General features: G+C 44.8%; 1 pseudogene; it reads right to left on the reverse strand.

Annotated features, from left to right (window-relative positions):
- Nucleotides 1-560: 560 nt before the first annotated feature.
- LOC130143515 (ankyrin repeat domain-containing protein 26-like) overlaps nt 561-16,575 on the reverse strand; it is a 56,266-nt pseudogene continuing 40,251 nt past the window's right edge.

Consider the following 16,575-nt stretch of genomic DNA (forward strand, 5'->3'; position numbering starts at 1 on the left):
AACCCCAAGATGAATACCGTGAGGGGCCATGGGCACAAACGGAAACACGGAGGGCTGGGGCTGAACGTCAGGAAATGCCTCTTTCCGATCAGGGTGACTGGGCACTGGCACAGGCTGCCCATGGAGGCTCCATCCTGGGAGATACTCAAAAGCCAGCATGGTCCTGGGCAACCAGCTCTGGGCGGCCTTCCCTGAGCAGGGGAGCTAGAACGGATGACCTCCAGAGGTCCCTTCCAACCTCACCCGTTCCGTGGTCCTGTGATCCAAAACAAACATACCAAACCCACCACATAACTCTCTCTGCACTGCTACACACTCACAGTAATGTTAAACCTACGGCGCATAAGGTGACAGCAACGTGAAGTGCCCCGTCCTCCAGCATGACCACTGGTAAAGATTTCACTTTATCGGCAGAAGCAGTCACAGCATCTGGACTGAAGCAGCAGGCTCAAATCACATCAAATGATGGCCTAAGCATTAAAGTAACACTGGAAACATTAAAAACACACAGGGTGAAAGGATTAAGCAGAACAAAGGGAATGCTTTTGTTAAAACACAGAACATCAGTGGAGAAAAAATAATGCTTCTACGTTAACAAGAAACATTTTGACAATTCTGTCACGCTCAAGAATCAAGGTGAGTCATTCTGCTAGTCCGACAAAAATAGGTGTGCTTCTCATGGTGAGTGCAAAATAAAACACCTATGCATCAATAAACCAACAGGCAAGTGCAATGTGCTTGACATCCATTTAATAGACTTAGAATTCACATTCAGACTGCAATAAACACATTTTCCCATCTGAACTGTGGGATGAGAAACTATAGACGCACTATGTAAACAAAATGATTTCCAGAGCTTTTTTCCCAGCATTTTGTTCAAATCAGGTAATTTTTGGTTAAAACATCGCGGTGCTCCTGTACTGCCCTGCAAAGGGGATCCTGTCAACGTGGACACTTTCTGAAGATCCGTCAGAAGATACCATGGGAGAAGCTCCAGCAGATCCAGCTTCAAGTTCAGCAGTGGCTAGGGAGAAGAGAAACAACATTCCGGTGTTGCTTTTACACTAGACAGGGCCAAATCAGTCACTATGAAAACATCATGGATAACTGGAGAGACTACAGTCCAGAAAGAGATTTAAAAACTTCCAAGGGGACATAACAATCAAAGGGCTAGGCACAAAGGAAGAAACAATCTTTTTCCACATTTGCCTACCAGCCAACAGTATTTCTAAAGCCAGTGACAGAAATTCTATAGGCTACACACTGAACATATTCAGGGAACCCACAAATGACTCCTGCTTACACCAGTGCTAAACTGAGCCCCCCTGCAGACCTCACGAACCTCCAGTATCTGTTTTCCTTGAATGTTCAAAGCAGTGATTTATTGGAACTCTGCTCCTAAAAACCAGCTTCTGCCTTCTCTGTGACAAACTTAAAAAGAATCCGCCGGTGAAAACGCAAACACCTTTGCAATGCAGTCAGGCCAGGACAAGTCTCCTAGCCTGGCACTTTCTTTGAGGGGCGTCTTTGTAACTCACCCTGGCAAAACCCTCTTTCCTCCACAAAAACACATACTCAACGAAAGCAAGCCCACCTTTCCTGTTCTTCTCCAGCCACATTTTTCCGACAAGGTCCTGAAACCAAACGCACTCTATGACACCTAGCAGATGCACAGTCAGGTTCAAAATGCACACGGATGAAATGCAACGGCTTTGTGTCCATTCGGACACACGGAACGAGCTGTGAAGCTACAGCTGAACACTCTCTGTATTACCAAAAGCATGCAGGAACAGAAGGAAATTCTCGCAGGGGCTACCTGCTTTGAAATAGCACCAGTCACTGCAAAGCAAAGCAGTGACTCTGGAGGAACGACTACCCTGAAACAGGTGGAATTCCTCTTTCGACACCTGGCCTCATATTATAGAGCATGTTTCATGCTATGTGTTAAAAGCATTCAACTCATCTGATGTTTGCCTAAGTGCTACTAAACGATCTTTTCCCAAAGAAAGGGTATCTTTCATCACTGATTATATTTTTCTTGCTTATTCAAAAAAGACTGCAACATATAAGCTACAAATACAAGCAATGGACAAGAAACAGCAAAAATCCAGACCCAACAGCAGAGAATGGGCGCGGTATGATGTAGTGCGGAATGCAACCGACGCACATGGAAGAAGCAGCGATGGCTGAAGTCTATAAACGTCTTCTCTCAGGGCTTCTTTTACGTTTGATGTCTGTGCTCAAGGATTCACTCTAGAAAAACGTGACTTCAGCTTAAGCCAAGTGCACCCGTGTAGAGGAAGCGGGTTAGTTTTCTCTGCACTTGTCTTTTTCAGGCAACTGCATAACATTCTACACAATCTTTTGGTAAGCAGGAAATTTTCACATTCAAGTCTAAACTGGAAAGCTAGCAGAAAAACCTCCCTGTGCTTAGCACAGGAACTTGACAGCTTTCAAGCCATTACATTCAGGAGTTAGGAACACTCCTCTTTTTCCTTAAAAATGCCCCTAACAGTGACACATTACCTTGTTTAAGTTCTTTAGCGATTCTTTCATCTAGTTCCTGCCGTACCTAGAATTATACAGAAAATATAGTTAATATTTTAACAGTTACATTTTTCTAATATTAAACTTCTAAAACATTCTTAAAACCCACACATAATGAGAGAAAACCTAAAAATATAATTCCAAGTAGACACACCTTGGTTTGGGGTTTGATTTTTCTCGAAGAGAAACTTTTGGTCAGTCGGGCTGCAGCTGCCTCATTGCTCAGCAACGTTAACAAAACAATTTGTAACTCGCCAGCTGGATTATTACTGGGCATTTAACAAAATACACAGGAAGAAAGCAAGAAAGCCTAGCGCAGTTATAGCAGTGAAGGTACGGCTGAAGTTTATCATCAAACACACAAACAGGATGTCAGCTACATGCCGAGATATGTACAAATGCCACCCACAGGGACAAATCAGCCAGTTGAGGCTGGCTTCTGCAACTTCACAGAGAGAAGAGCTGCACCAGCAGCTGCTGCAGGATTGACATACACCATTTGTATAGAAAAAAGCGTGTGCCAATATTCTTCTTTTCTCCACCTTAAGATGGGAAATTGAAAGAGCTCCTACAGATGACGCCAAAACTTCTTTATTGTTATTGCAAATACCACGACACGCATTTATAAAAATATAAAAGCACACACAATTTTTTCTTGCAAACTGTGTACTAAGAAAAACAACCGCAGCTACAGCTTCTACGCAGCGAGTGCTGTGGGGTTTATTATGTAGCTGGAATCAGCCTGGATCACTGCAAAGGAGCACTTACGCCTCTTCTCCCCTAGAAAGTGGGTATTGTTACCAATTAAGTTATTCTCACTTATGATTCTGCCTTCAGAAGCCTTCACAAGAAGGAATCACATCTCCTAATTTAAGAGTCACAGTCCAAGCGCTATACGCTGTTGTTTACGTTTGATGGTACTTGCTACTCCTACATTTTTTCCATCAAATTTGTGACACACAGAAGTGAATTTCCAAACACGTATCATACAGCTTCCAGGGCTACGACGGCCATGAAGATGCTGCAGGGCTTGGACCTTGTGAGCTATATGCAGAGGCTGAGAGCTGCAACTGTTTCTTTGCTGGAGAACAGGAAAGCTCAGGGGGACCTTATCTATGTGTATAAGTACCTGGTGGGGGGAGTACAGAAGATGGAGCCAGACTCTTCTCAGCGGTGCCAAGCAAAAGAACAAGAGGAATAGGCACAAATCCAGATAGAGGAAACTTTAACACAAGGATTTTTATAATTATTATTTTTTAAAAAATTGTAAGCATGGACAGCCACTGGAACAAGTTGCTCAGAAAAGGTTGTGGAGGGTCCATCCTTGGAGATGTACAACACCTGGCTGGACAGAACAGTGAGAAACCTGCTACGGCTGACCCTGCTTTGAGCAGGGGTGAGGTCGGACTAGATCATCTCTAGAGGCCCCTTTCCACCCTCACTCCTTCTGTGACTCTCTTGATTTTAGTACTGAATTCCTGGGGGAAGGAGCATTTATTTCATGAAATGAGCAGACCCACCTAGCAGCATAACAACAACAAGAAGAACGGAAACACTGCACAGGGTACTCAACAGGACAGAGAGAGCAAGAGCCTCAGGAAGGAAACCACTCTGCTTACCCTCACAAGAGCAGCAGTAACAGGCAGTAACTGCAAGGGTCAGAGGAGCGGGGCTGTAAACCAGCGAAGCGGAGGGAAGGGCTCTCTCTCCAGGAACACAGGGAAAGCTGGGACCAAATTCACCGGATCCTGCAGGAGAAGCACCACTCTGTGATACTTCATTGAAATACTCTGTGCCAACAGAGCTGCATGAACAATGGAAAAGGACCCCCCAAATCTCTAATTGTTTTCAAGCAGGTACGAGCAGAAGCAAAATTCCGGGGAGAAAGGACCCCCTAACTCCTGAGACGAGACACAGGTAACAGAGAAAAGCAGGAAAACTAATGCCTAGACCAAAATACGGCCCAAACCCAGGACCAAGCCCAAGCAAAGTCGTAGTACTTAGTGGTGTTAGAAGAAACCACTTTCCCTGGTTTCCTGAGTCTTCACAATGACTAGAAGGTCCACAGGACCCTCCGCAACATGTACAAATCAATCAAGAGAAGAAAAAGGTCTTGTTTTCCTCTTATTCATTCCATCAACGTCTTTGTGATTCTCATCCATGTCTGAGGGAAGAGAAATAGGTGGAAATAAAGCCAACACACTGATTTCTGAAAAGGGAATGAATGAAGAGCCAGGCAAAATACACCTCCGAGGACCTTAACTTGCCTCCACTTTTCTCCTTCCCCCCAAACCCCTGGGAAAGGCATCACAGCTGAGTGTCCCAAACCTCCTGAGCAGGTACTTCTCACCTCACTGCACATCTCTTCAGGCGGTAACACACCAGGTGTTCATTTGCAGCAGGCACCTTCTCAACAGTTCTTTTTCAGAAAGTGGTGTTGACTTACTACTTATCCACACAGGCTGCTTTAGCACAGAGTAAGCTGGATCCTGTAAGACTCCGTGAAATGATGCTCCGAGTCTGGAGTACCAGTACTGTTCTGAAGTTGAGTTCCTAGACACAACTGCTGCGACCACCAAGAACTTTTTGTATATCAGAAGTGGCAAGGAGGGTAAACCAGCCTACTCCTAGAGCTCAAAGTTCCATTATAACAGATTAAATCCATAGACTATCATCTCACAGACGGTTAACTACCACCGAAGCCCTTGCACTACACCTCACAGACGGTTAACTACCACCGAAGCCCTTGCACTACACCTCACAGACGGTTAACTACCACCGAAGCCCTTGCACTACACCTCACAGACGGTTAACTACCACCGAAGCCCTTGCACTACACCTCACAGACGGTTAACTACCACCGAAGCCCTTGCACTACACCTCACAGACGGTTAACTACCACCGAAGCCCTTGCACTACACCTCACAGACGGTTAACTACCACCGAAGCCCTTGCACTACACCTCACAGACGGTTAACTACCACCGAAGCCCTTGCACTACACCTCACAGACGGTTAACTACCACCGAAGCCCTTGCACTACACCTCACAGACGGTTAACTACCACCGAAGCCCTTGCACTACATCTCACAGACAGTTAACTACCACCGAAGCCCTTGCACTACACCTCACAGACGGTTAACTACCACCGAAGCCCTTGCACTACATCTCACAGACGGTTAACTACCACCGAAGCCCTTGCACTACAAATACATAAAGCAGAGAAGTCCCCTGCAGCAGTCATTCTTTCACTTGGACAAACTAAAGTTCAAAATATGCGCAGTGTTAGGAAAATGTGAATACATCAGTAAGTTTTAATCAAAACCTAACAGCGTAAACAGACAACATTTCCAGTATAAAATACCATCCCAACATTAAACAATGCTGGCTGCAAACCTTGCCATGTATCTGGCTGCAGAGAAGAGAGAGGGACAGATTTTTGATGAAGGAGCTGAAGAAGAAAGAAAAATGGCCTTATGTTCACAGGTCTTCAGTGAGAAACAAGAACGTGGCCTACATGTAAATGAAGCAAGTAAAAAAGCTAACAACAAAGACTGCTACAAGAGTGCAGAAAGCCAAATCAGAAACGGAACAGAAATTGAAAGATGAAGAGGAAGCAGACATTTCCCTTCCCACATTAAACTGGTTTCATTTACCCACTGATTCACCCTGGTTGCAGAGTTCACTGTTCTTGTCTGTCAAGACACGCACGTTCATTTTCACCAGCCTTTGGCACAGCTGTTAGGATTTAAGCTTGACATTTGTTAAACCTAACAGCAGGACTCCAGTCCCAAAACCTCCTTGCAGCACTTGCAGGAGACATTCCTTGCCTTAGGCTATGGACTAAGGGAGCAGGTCTGAAATGCTGAATTGCTAGTTGCTACAGTCACTGTCTAATGACATGCACAGAATTTGTCAAGTACTTGTAATTTATTCCACATTACTGAAGCTCTAATACAAATAAAAAACACCAAAAAAACCCGAAGACATTTGCATGGGATTGGGATTCTACTGGTTAATAAGCTTGTGCCAATATGAACTTTTTTCTATTTTTAAAGATCCTTTTGCACTTCAAGGTTATTCATTTCTGTAGCGTATATATTTGATAAAGGGGAAGGGGCTATACTGGAATGGAACACATTTCTTTATGCTCTTTTAAGAATAACACGCTCATTTTTTGCTGAACTTGTGATATTACCATCTTCAACATGTACGGCTCTATGTGTAATCACTGATAGTCATGCCTCATGTTTAGGAAAACGGTGCAATCTTTCAAGCCTTTAAACACCAAATTCCTTAGTTAAGTCTAAAGAAGAAACTGTGTCCACTTGCTAGTGGAGCACTCCTTCCTCTTGTCAGCATCATTTACCAGTGTTTTTTCCAACAGCTGCAGGACCAATGATCACCATCATTTTGAATAAGAGCAGTGTGAACTATTTTCACCTCTTTGCCCCTGAAGCTATTTCAAAGCTTGTGCGCAAACGAAATTTACACAAACATCTTCCTCTTCAGAATGGCTGGCATGTTCCCTACTTCCAATAGCCTTTCTCACCTTGAGGAAGCTACTACAAGGAACACCAAATCTGCAGAGAGCTTTGACTAAAAAAAGTAGTGCAAAAGGACTGCCTGAGGCACACTGCAATTTCAGCTTCTTAACTCCCTGTCATTTAGAGCTTCAGTGGCAGAAACATTTGTCATCTCCAGCCAAGGCAGCACTGCGCATCCTGAATTTAAAGGCAAGGCAAATTCTGTAGAAGGGAACCAGGTTAGTGGGAAAACAAAGCTGAGGCATAACTGAAGTAAACAGTGAAGTGAAGAAAAGGCTTAGAGTCAGAGAAATTCTTCTGCTTTGAAACAGTCTGGTGAACAGACAGAATACCAGGCGGCACAACCAGCAAAGCATTTCAAAATAGACTAACACTATAATCTCTGATTTCTTCCCTCATGCTCCAACTTGCCTCCTGAATGGCACGGGACTCCTGCGGAAATGACAGCACAGACTGTGCATCTGGTGATTTTGCATTTGGAAACTGATTGAGATTTGCCACCCATTATTGTATGCAGAGGGATACATGCAGTTTTTCCCTTTTGTTACTTCCTGACTTCAAAGTCTTATGTTGCAATTCAATCCTCTTTTCTCAGATGCATGTTATGCACATGACATACTGCACCCGACTGAGAACAATTAAGCCCGCAGTTCTAAGCGAAATACTCGCCTAGTCCTCTAGCAACTACTGCACCTCTGAGAACTCAGTTCCTTTCTTCTGAAGGACTCCAGAGAAGATCAGGTTTTAAGACTTCCCTGAATACACTGAACGTCAGGTGACTCGAGGCTACAAGCAGTGACACTACAATTAGTCTCAGTCGTTCCCTAACTGGTGATTACAGGAAGAAATACCATAAAAAGATGTGCAGCTGGATTTAGTAACAGGGAGGTTATTTTTTTTTCCTGTTTCTTCTTCAAAAAAAGAAACCACAACTGTTAAACCCTTTTCTTTTAAACTAGGACAGCTTTTTTCCTAGAAGTGGGATGGTTTCCTCCTTTGCCTTTTTCTTCTTGTAACATCTCGCTCCCATCTCTCTCTCTTTTTTCCCTGCCCTCACTTGCTCCCTGCTCCCTGTCCCTCTTGTTCCCTTGTCCTGGCTTTCTTCTTACTTCAGTTTTGCAGTGGATCCCTGAATTTTGCCTCCTTTCTGCTGCTTGCGTGCAGAATAATCCCTGCAGGTGGTACAGTACTAATTGCCTCCCACGTTCTTTAGGTAGTGTTATGTCCACCCCTCTGACACAAAAACCACATTCACAACGATACAGAAAAGTTCATCTCTTAACTGCCGCCGCTACGCACTACCTACACACTGCTTTGTCTATTTTTGTTTTGTTGTTTGGTTTGGTTTTTTTTTTTTTCTTAAACCAGGTGCAGTATGTAGACACGTTATTTTAAATGGATTCTTTCCAGTGTAGGTGGGACCACTGAACCAGGGTAAGGCTTAAAGGTGACCAAATGCTTCTCACATCCATTCAACAACAGAATGTGCGAGGGACAGACACTGACTGAACAGGCAAGCTTGCCCATGCCTCAGTCCTATGCTAGGTGGGAAACCGATTACAACTACTGACATCTGTTTCCAAGTCTCATGATATCACGTTTACCATTCTGTGAGGGATGTGCTATCATGCTGACTGCTAATTACAGGGCATATTTTGACCAGAGGTATTGCAGAGGTTGCAGCTTTTTACCAAATTAGAAAGCTCTGTAGACTTCCTGAGGAGCAGTTACATATAACACCACATAGCAGGACCCACAAAATCAAATGCCTCCGAGGCACAGCATTCGTCCCGCACTCAAGTGAGAAGTAACGTGCCCTGTTCATACCATCCTAGTTTTGAAGCATCCCTTTGTTGGTATTGTACTAAAACCAGTTCCGGTGAAGAAACTGCTAGCATGAACATCAGTGAAGGGGGAAAAGGTGTCTCAAACAAAGAAGTCTGATGGGATTTTGCACTCATCATAAAGATAGCTGTTTTAAAAAAGGTCATCCACAGAATGGCTTGGGTTGGAAGGGACCTTAAAGATCATCCAGTTCCAGCCCCCCTGCCATGGGCAGGGACACCTTCCACTAGACCGGGTTGCTCCAAGCCCCACCCAGCCTGGCCTTGAGCACTGCCAGGGATGGGGCATCCGCATTAAATTTTACTGAAGAGCTTATTTGGGAGCTTCCTATGCCACAGTATTCTTCACCACAGTTTCTCTTGCAAAAGAGAACTTGCAAACAAAACCTGTTACGCAGTTCATCATTTAGAACTCAGTATTTTTTGGTCTTTGAGCGCTTCTGGAAATTTTATAACCCTAATGACCAGAAGTCTTCATTTCTACCACCTAGTTGTATACTGGTTTGATGAGCAATTTGGTTTAGCATATTAGAGCATATGGTTTGGAACTAGAAATGGATTCTAACTTTAGACTGAAAAGCACAACCTTGCTTACAGATACTCTTCAACACTAGTTGAGAACAGTATTTAAAAACGCTTACCTTAGCCACATAGGCTTCAACTCTGTTTCTTGATGGTAACGTATTCACGGTCGGGGTTAGGAAGCTTCCTCCTAGATTTAGACTTCTATTCAGTGCCGGATTGTTGCTAATATGTCCCAGTTCAGTTGAATACAGAACTGGACCACTGACAGCGCTGCTTGCAATTAAAGGTTTGCTTCCATGGCACTCCTGAAGGAGCTTAGCGTTGGCTTCTGCTCATCTCTCATTAGCTCTGAAACATTCAGAAGCATACAAAGAATTATCTTTGGTAATAACACTTCCGCAAAGTTACCCTCCAGGTCTTTGACTATTATCTGACTTCTGAAAGTGGAAGGGATTAAGAGAGTTCAAAAAAAATGTCCATAATTTGATCTGAGGTTTTTTGAAGAGCCTATTTCTAGGTAGCCACACTACCTGCAGGAAGCAGCAAGAGTTAACCAATTCTTTGGACTTCTCAGCATTAAGGCCTCAAAGCAGTCTGTGCACACCGTGTGTTTACATAGCTCTTCCTGAAAGGTACATCACCGGCGTAAGAACTCTGGGCTTCCCTTCCTTTCCCAAAGCAAGCTGAAACCTATGACATGCGGCTAAAATGGAAGCCAAAAGATTTTTGTTGTTGTTCTTCATAGCACCAAATGCCGTTCTCTGAAGGGCCTATCCTTATTCAAGCAGTAAAGGACATGACATTCTCTTTTCTGCCGTACTTAGAATAAGAAGAGGAGATTAGAGACTGGCAAAAAGGCTGCCTGTTAAAACAAACTCAACTTCAAAAATATCCTATTAATGCCCATGATCGGTGGTGTTACTGCTGGAACACTGAAGAGAAACGAAGATAGTTCCAATGAACGGGGGGAGCCTTAAGGTACTTTCATCACAAATATGCTATCTTATGCATAATGCTGACCAGATGTAGAAAAGGTATTTAACGAAGAAAACTGCTTGAGGAAAAAGTAGTATCTTATTATCACGCCAAAAATGCATGGACTTACCCTTCCAGTTTATTTCCTAGGCACCTTCCATTTTTAACTTCCTCCAGATACAGGTCTTTGTACTTTTCCGCTTCTGCCTGTACAGATTCTTTTTGAAAAATACTGTCTCGTTGGGTATTTTTTATCCTGTCCAATTCACGTTCGAGGTCTCCAATTCTGTGTTCTAGCTGGCTTGTCAGCAAAGCATGACGACTGGCCCTGATTTGTTCTAATCTGTCCTGGGAGGCTGCCTGCATCTGAAGTAGATACACACTTTCAACCACCGCAAAGAAAAAGAGAACTCCCCTCGCCAGTCAATTGCACGTACCCAATTTCAAGGGCCCAGCTCTATTCAGCGAGGCAACTGTGCCTCCTCACTGCCATCAGCGACCAGGGCAGAACCCTGGAACTACCACACTAAATGATTCTTTTCATTCAGAAAGAACCCCCATCTTAGCACTATTCTTCATCAAAGCTACTGATGGAAGAACACAACCTCTGTAGGACAGGGCATAGCATTCCTCAAAGAAATTATGGAGATGCCGCACCCCCAGCCCCCACCCTGCAGCTTTGGTGACTTCTTTTCTGAGCGTTGCCCCTTGTGCAATGACTAAGGAAGATGTGTATGCCTGGCTGTGACAACTCTAAGTTGCAATACCCATTCAAGGATAAACAATGAGAACAAGACCAGTGGACAGTGATACCCCTCCAAGAACTGCAAAATGAAATTCTACCTTGGCAAGTTTTTGATTCAGGGCCTGCAGGCACACTGCACGCACATGAAAGCGTCTTGCCCAACCATATTCCCTTCTCCCACTGCCCTTCAGGAAAAACAGAAGTACAGCGTAACACATGGAATCAGGCACCACCACCACCCCTAAAAATGACAACCAAAACAGAAGTCTATAACAGACACACATAAGAAATTAACTTACCTGCAAAATCAGATTGACTTCTTGCCGTTTTTGTCTTATTTCTTGTTCAGCTCACTCTTCCACCTCTCTTTTGGATTGTTCTATTTGGCTGCGATCCACCATGTTAGTCTCCATATGGTGTTTGAGATTAGCCACCTCTTCTTTCAGCTGGCTTTTGCTCTTCTCCAGTTTTTCATGGTTCCCACGCATGGTGGACAACTCCTCTCGCAAATCATGATTTTGTGCTTCTAGCTGCATGCCTTTTTTAGGCTCTATCTCCAGCTGCTGGGAAAGTTCATCAACCTGTAGACAGGAAAGGGGAAAAAAACAGGGAACTCAGAGGGATCTAAAATTAGTCAAATCTGTGAAAATTGGTAAAGGAGTTGGCCATCAAGACTATTTATCACAAAAGTGAAACCAGGCTCTTCTTTTAAAACAAGAACAGCTTTCACATAATTTCTGACAGCATTCCTCAGGTTCCCATCCTTCCTCAGTTCTGCAGTGGGTCACGGACCGAGAGGTACCAAACCAGCGGCATGACACCCGCAGGGCTAGGCTGAAAAGCACTAGGGCTATTCTTCTGCGAGATGTTCATACGATCATAGGAAATCAAACACACCCATACCCAGTTACATCACAGCCACATTCTGGTTTCATCAGAAAAAGAACCATGTGTCACGCTTCAGAGGAACTGTCACATGCTGTCACACGGTCAAAGCTTTGTCACAGAACTGACAAGGCAAGAAACGGGTACCCTTCTCTTCCATTACGCTAAAAGATCTGGAAGTAGCAGTTCAGAACACCGCTTTTGCAGCAGTGGTGGCAGAAGACAGTCTCTTTAGGTCAAAGCTGCAGTTTGTTTTCAAAAGATTTCCAGGAAATATCAGACTTCCCATAGGTCCCAATGGTCAACTACAGCTCTATCCCCTTCTTTCCCCCTCCAGAAACATCCATCGTCTATACCTATTAACCATAAAACATGATATCCCATCATCTTTTATTTTTAAAAAAGTGGGGGAAACCAGCAGAGTCAACACTTGAAAGTCTCTAAAATACGTAGAAACTTTACACTTATTTAAAATTGCCCAAACGTAATTCCATTCCCTGTCATTCAAAATAACTCTTCCAACAGGAACACAAATATGCTGCTAACCTGTGAACTAAAAATGAGCCACTGTCAAGGCAGTTGACTCGTTCTACAATAATATCTTCTAAAAAGGAGCATAACTTTGAAACACAGCTATCTCAGTAATGAGCGGAGAAGCAGCTAAAAGGTCACATGCTACCGAACGGCCAGAGCAATGCAGGAGCGGGCTGGAAACTAGGACCACGCGTGGCAATCGGTTAGCTGAGGGGAATGTGCTCGAGCTTGTCTAGACAGCAATTAACATGATGAGGCATGTTTGCAGAGCACAGGGGAGTGGGAGACGGATGGCGCCATGGAAAGGTAACACCTTGCTGTTAATTGCTGGTAGTTAACCACCAATCAGGGATTGCCTAGTATGCAATGCTTAGCTTCAAGAACCAATTAGTTTGAAACGCGCAGCTTCTGAAAGTGTATAAAAACGTGTGCTTCTGTACAATAAATTGACATTTGCTTGCATCAAGCTGCGTCCCGTCTCTTCATTCGCCGCAGAGCAACCTCAAAACCATTTGTGGGTCTCTAAGACCAGGAAAGACGGACTGAGTCAGCTACTAGTAAGCAACAAGTTACAGGGTTTCTTCCGCACCACCTCACACTGCATTGTGCCCTGGGAAGCAAAGACACCATTCCGAAAAGCAAACCCCCACCTGCCTCCTGCTCAACTCGTGCCCGAGACAGCCTTCAGGGGGTGACCTTGGGCAAGGCCAACTGCACAGAGCTGTTCCGAGTGATGGTGGCGTTACTCCCCTCTCTTCCGAGAGGGAATGCATCCGTCGGAGCCCGACGATGCTGCCACGGCCTCAAGCTGCAGCCAGGCCTGTGCTGGGCCTTCACTGCTCTCAGCCCTGACCCTCACCCATGGACGTGACGGCCCAGTAGGACTGCAGACCTGCCCATCCCTATGGACCGGCCTGGTGATCTGCACTCTTGGCGCACTCTGCTTACTGTCCCCAGAACTCTTCTGCTCTTCTTGGTGAGGGCCTGTGGGGCTGATCCCTGGCCTGTGTGGTCACAGACCCTGCCAGCCTTGCTGTGGCTCTTGCTTTGCCCTTCCTCTGCAGGACAGCCTACCCCTGATGTGCCCTCGCAGATACTGCTGTGTACGTAACACTTCCGTCTTTACCCCTAAGAGCTACATCAGTATTACAGTCGCCTACTACTGTGACCATAGAAGGAACATCAAAAAACAGCCAAATAATTTCAGAAATACAGCCAAGAAAAAAAGTCAACAATATGAAAAGAAGTATAAAGAAAGAACAAAGGTTTCACAAGAAAAAACACCACAATAACCCAAACAAAGCAAAGCTCACCTTTGTTCTTAATCTGCCAATTTCATTGACCACTTCAGAATACCTGTTCTTCACTTCTCCCTGCAAATTAAGCTGGGACAGTCCCCCTCTCTCCTCATACACCCTTAGTTCCTTCGTAGCTCTGCTCAGCAGCCTCTTCAACCTGCACAGCAAACTAGTCATGAAAACAATGAAGCAAAGGAACAAAACTGGACTTTTTCACATACTCTCATGTAAACAGCACAGACACAGCTTGCTTCATCTTTAACGTGCTTGACACACCAGGAATTACCAGGAAAAACCAGTATTCCTGTGCCACATACACTTGGAGAGTCCAGATTTCACCTGAAAAGAGGAATGAAAGACTCCCTTTTTCCCAGGAGAACTGCAGGGCAACCTGCACCTGCAGTTGTTTTGGCAGCTAGTGAAAACTAGGGGCTGGTGTACAGAAGTACCTTGCAAGAACTAACACGAGGCCGGCATCTGCTCACAGTTAGGTACACCTATTTTTACACTAAAGTTTAATAAAACATGACTTCTACGCAGGGATACCTCTTCACCACGCTAAAAAGCCGTCCCTCTTACAGTCTTTCTGCAGATCGAGGTTTCTTTTCATTTCTTGGGCCAGACGTAGTTCAGCTGGGCGTTTCAACTCTACCAGCTTCTTCACTTCCTTTCTTTCACTCTCACATCTTTCTTTTCTCTTTTGAAAGTGTATCACACAAACAGAGCACAGGAAAAATACCTACGTACAGTCTGTGCATCTAGCGCTCTCCACAGAGAAGCTGCCGGACGTCTCTATCCGTTAGCCACGTTCCACAGAATGCCATGGGACGGAATTCCTGAGGATATTCCATCCCTTCAGGTTTCACATCAAACAGACCAATACGTAACTACAGAAACAGATGCCCTCGCTGAAGCAAAGGCCATCCTCTTCTAGACATAACAGGTGGAAAAGATGCTGGAGAACACTTTTGGCAGTGCCTCTGCTCATAGTAGGGATTACGTAGGTATGCACTTCATGGGAGAACATGGATCCATCCAAAGCTTTCATGGGATCTTCCAGCAACCAGCAGGCAGGGGCTTGTGGAGGAATCTGATCTTTTGGAGTTCTTCAACATTTTATTCCCCTCGGCCATTACCTCCACCTCTTCTGTGTGGCCATTTACTTAGCCACATGCTGGTTTTCCTCCTCTTGGTGTTTTCTCAGCCACACCAGAGGAGAGCTGGCAGCTGTTTTGACTTTGTACTTCCATTTTCCCTCTACAGAAAAGGAGAAAAGGGGAAGGCTGTCCCTTGGCAACTGGCAGGCGCTGCTTGTTTCCCAAGCACTCGTTCATTTACCCAGCATTCCTTCAGTATGTTTTTCTGCAAGGCTTTTAAGCTCCCGCTACGCTGAAAACATACAGCAGCTCCTCCACACACGCACTGGAAACATCAAGCATTTTAAACCTGCCCAGAAACCAAGGGGTCAGAAGATGACCACACAAAATCCAAGGAAGAACTGGGAACTGTGGCCTTGCTCGATGTGCTCAACTGATAGCAAACCACACTGGGAACTCTTCCCAACAGAGCCACTCCAGAACTTACACAAGGATACCCATCTAGCTTTTATTTGCTTCCTCCATGACCCCCAAACGATAAGGTACTCGCAGCCTGAATGGCAGGGATAACAGAAAACAATGATATGTAAGAACCTGACCAGAAGGTGCATGTGGTTCTCCTGGGTATTGGCTCGGTGCCTGGAGAATTTTCTGGGCTCACCTGTTGCAACAGTTCAGCCTTCTCCTCGTCCAGCTGAGCAACGCGCTCTTCAAGGTGGGATCTTGACTTCAAGTGCTCCTCCCACGTGCTGTGCAAGTCCTTGGATGTCAGAGCCAGCATGTTCTGCTTCTGCGTCTGTGAAAGCAACAGTGGCAGAAGAAAAAGTAAGGTGGCCGGAAAAGACAAGAGCGCAGGAGAATGCAGTAACTTACACAGAAACAGGCCTAAGCTCTCCTCCACCCATCCAAGACCTATGGCCAAGGTTGGTGTGGAGTGTAAAACACACCTTAGGAACCATAACCAAGAACAGCAGCTGGAGCTGGTGGGAAGAAGGAATACTCTAGAAGCGACAGGATGAGGTTACAACTTTGGGGGATAAGATGACATGCACACACACACAGAATCACCCTACAGCTTTCCTGCAAAGCTCCTCTGGTTCCCTCTATACTTCAGTTTTCGTAAGAACACTGCAAAAGGTGGTGCAAAAGGACAACATTCGCTCCTGCTTTCAACAGCTACGCTCAGATTTATTCATATAGTTACAGACATTAACTACCTTAGTTTTCACCTTTTTTTCCAACTCCTTTTGCAAGCGCAGCTTGTCTCTCTCCAGGTCACTGTGGTAGCGCGTAGTAACTTCAAGTGAAGCTTCTGGCATAGATTGCTTTTTAAGTGCAGCAGCAAGCTCCTGCTGCAGTTGTCCAAACATGCCCTAACGAAACAGTTAAATTAGCATGAAGAAAGTTCTAAGAACACGAAATACGCCTTTAACTTATTTTGTTATACGGTTAGACCTGTCTAGATTGAACCCAAAAGTATGAAATTTTGCCTGCCACCAGCAGGCATCTGCACAGATGATGACCTCTCGTCATCTTTCTCAGCTGAGCACCTTTGACTATCAGCAGCTGTTCATGAGGA

The sequence above is a fragment of the Falco biarmicus genome, unplaced genomic scaffold (genome assembly GCF_023638135.1).
Source record: "Falco biarmicus isolate bFalBia1 unplaced genomic scaffold, bFalBia1.pri scaffold_36, whole genome shotgun sequence".
Classification (NCBI taxonomy): Eukaryota; Metazoa; Chordata; class Aves; order Falconiformes; family Falconidae; genus Falco; species Falco biarmicus.